Source organism: Pteropus alecto, unplaced genomic scaffold (assembly GCF_000325575.1).
Source record: "Pteropus alecto unplaced genomic scaffold, ASM32557v1 scaffold111, whole genome shotgun sequence".
In the NCBI taxonomy this organism is placed as follows: Eukaryota; Metazoa; Chordata; class Mammalia; order Chiroptera; family Pteropodidae; genus Pteropus; species Pteropus alecto.
In genome coordinates, this window is record NW_006431915.1 from 902335 (window position 1) to 905540 (window position 3206).

Genomic DNA, 3206 nt, shown 5'->3' on the forward strand with positions numbered 1-3206 from the left:
TGGAAAAGAACAAGACCAAACAAAACAAGACAAAACAAAAGCAATGAAACAAAAACCAAAAAAATATGGCCTGGTATGTTGAATGAGCTCAATAAATATTAGTTTTATTCAGAAACTTGTCCAAAATTGTATAATGACAAGGACAGGATTTCAATTAACCCAGGAAGTCTAAAGTCCATATGCTCTTCACTACTATATAGAGTTGCAGAGGCACAGATTAAACATCGTAAACAGGAAAGGGGATAAAGGAAAATATTGACAAATGAATATAGACAGCAAAATATAAAATGTTTGTATATCAAAAAGTACCCTAAAGAAAGTTAAAAGCTATACTTGTAGAGAAATTATACTTGAATCTGAGCTAGTCTCTCTGTATAACTTTTAGTTTAAAGGTATTATAAACTTAGAAGACATGTTAAATGACACCAGAGATGCAATCAGTAAAATTCAAAGCTGCAGTTTTTTGAAATCCATTTCTGCTTTTACTGCAAGGCCATAACATCCATGGGCTGCTCTCCACCAACTACTATGGCAGACATCTTCCTAACAGACATGGAACTCTTGTCTGCAGACACTGGTACCAGGTATCCCTGAAAGCCTTACTGAAACTTCCTTAGACTGACTATCAGTCCAAGATGCTTTCACCCAATTTACAGTATAGTCTGAAAGTTTTGCCAGCTTTCTCTGACTCCTTTGTATTTCCTTTCACAGTTATTCCCCCTAATAAAATTATGCCTTAGCATCTGCTTCTTGGAAGACCCAGACTAGCACACCCTACTTAGAAGGCCCAGTACAGCCTGGCCTCTACTTACTTCTCTATCTTCATCTTATACTACACTCTCTCTGATATGTTCTTCTCTAACAACACTGGCCTTCTGTTATTTTATCTTGAAATGAATCCTCTCCCATCTTTTCTCATTTAATATCTATCTATCCTTCAGCTTTCAGCTTAAGAATATCATTTTGCAGGGAAGCTTTTCTCCTATTACATGTTATAAAAGCATCTTGTATCTAGTATAGCACTGTTGCATAGGAACTTTTATACTTATTTTGTCATCACTGTTATTCTCTACTCCACTGAACTACAAGCTAAGTGAATAAATAATTGCATAAAAGAACAGCCAAGGTAATAACTATTTACTCACCATTGTATTCCCAGAATACTACAAAGTATTTGGCATATAATAAGCACTCAATAAATCTATGCTGAATAAAATCATGAAAATCAGCAGTATAGACATTCCCTTCTTTATTGCTAGTAAATCACATTTCAGTCTGCGAAATATTTGTCCTCGAATGGTCTTCTCTAAACCATCCCTCCTCTCACCTTCTCTAGTTTACTAAACTCATATTTATCCTTTTAATCTCAGCACAAACATCTATTTCTCAGAAAAGTCTTTAATGAAGACCACCATCACTAGATGGAGGGCCCTACATTATGCCCTCTTAGAGTCCTGAGAATCTTTCTTCATATAGTTTATCACATTAATTTTTTACATTAGTTTATAGAGATATTTAACTGCATAAAAATAAATTAATATCTCTCTCCTCTCCAGTAGATTCTGTGAGGCCAGGGATACAATAAATATTATAACTGGATGAATAAAGAAGACTATCTCTTCAGTTAAGAATACAGTTTTAGGAAGGGATATTTGGATCAGTAAAGGATAAGGTAGGCAAATGCTAGTGAGACAGATCATCTAAACCAATCCTGGGGTAAAAATAGGGGTGATAGATACAGCAGTTAGGTCACTATCATATTCATAAAGATGAAGAGTATAAAATATATACGAAGAAATAAGTTGTGACCAACTGATATAAAAAAAGTTTCCCAGAATTACAAAGCAAATATTAACCAAGTCCAAGATAATGAAGTTTTCAATATTAGGTACATAATATGCTAAATAGCCAGCCAGAAATTAGTACTGTTCAAGCACATTATAAGGAAGACATCAGAGTCTTGACTATGAGTTCATCTTGTTTGTGTATTTTTCTATTACAATATTTTAAGGAGTAATTTTAGAAATCATTTTTCCCAAAAGGATAAACAACATACACTGAATGAAATGATGATGATAATGACAATCAGTACCATTTATGGAGCACTTTTGATTCAATAAAAATGTAACTGGGATGTTCTTTCAGTCTTCTCCCAAAAGCAAGTACTTCTCTAAACTTTATCAAAGAGAAAGGGCCTATATCACTTCCTGAGTTTGTGGGTCTCACTGGACATTATATGTATGGTTTCTGGGTGTCCATATAGCTTAAGTCAGATGGGCATTAGACAAAATCTCAGAGCATAGTCAAGCATTAAATTATTGCTGAGAGACCTCTCAGCTAGATTCTAGATGCTGGTGGACTCAAAACCACATCGAAATTTGACACAATCAACACCACAGACCCTAGGTGAGGTTCAGTGAAAGCTGGGTGGTCAGCCAAGAATAACTGAGCTTTCATGCAGCTGTTGGGTACCCAAACAATGTCTCACATAGGAGCGCTTTGTGCTTTCCTTGCTACTTCAGTTTCATGCTAAGGACATGGAACCTCTTCTTGGAAGATTATACATGGTTCATCTGACAAAGTGTATACTTTCATCTCTCAATCAGATCTTGCCACATTCTTAACACTTCTTCACTATCTCTCTTTCTAGGGTCTTCCAATCTGCTTCGTCTCCTATATTATACCTCCCAATCTCTAGTCCAGGAAAATACATTTTAGATTTGTGGAAGTATTTATCAAAAGTGCTTGGCATAATATTTTTAATGGAAATACACTCCCAGAATTTTCCCCTAGAAATAAATTACTTTTGGGTGTTGATAGTAATTTTAGATCAATTTAACTCTTTCAATTTTAATATTTAACAGCTAGAGAGTTTTGCAGGATGGCAAATGCTCATAGGTTTTTTATTCCTCCATTATCTTAGAAACTTTAAAAAATTTTTCACTTATTTCATTTTTGTTTTGTTAACCATAATTTCAAACTACCCTATTTCTCATTGTCAGACATCTTTCTGACATTATAAATGTATGCGATCAAGAGCACAACCATGAACAAGCCATTTGTCAAGTTAATGGCACCTTTGCCTTGAAAAGAAATGGAAATATTTTTTGTTCATTCTCTGTCCCTTTCACAGACCCCTTCAACTGTCCTAATCCCTTTTTTCTGACCATTATTTCTCTAGAAAAGTGATCCAATATGCTGGACCA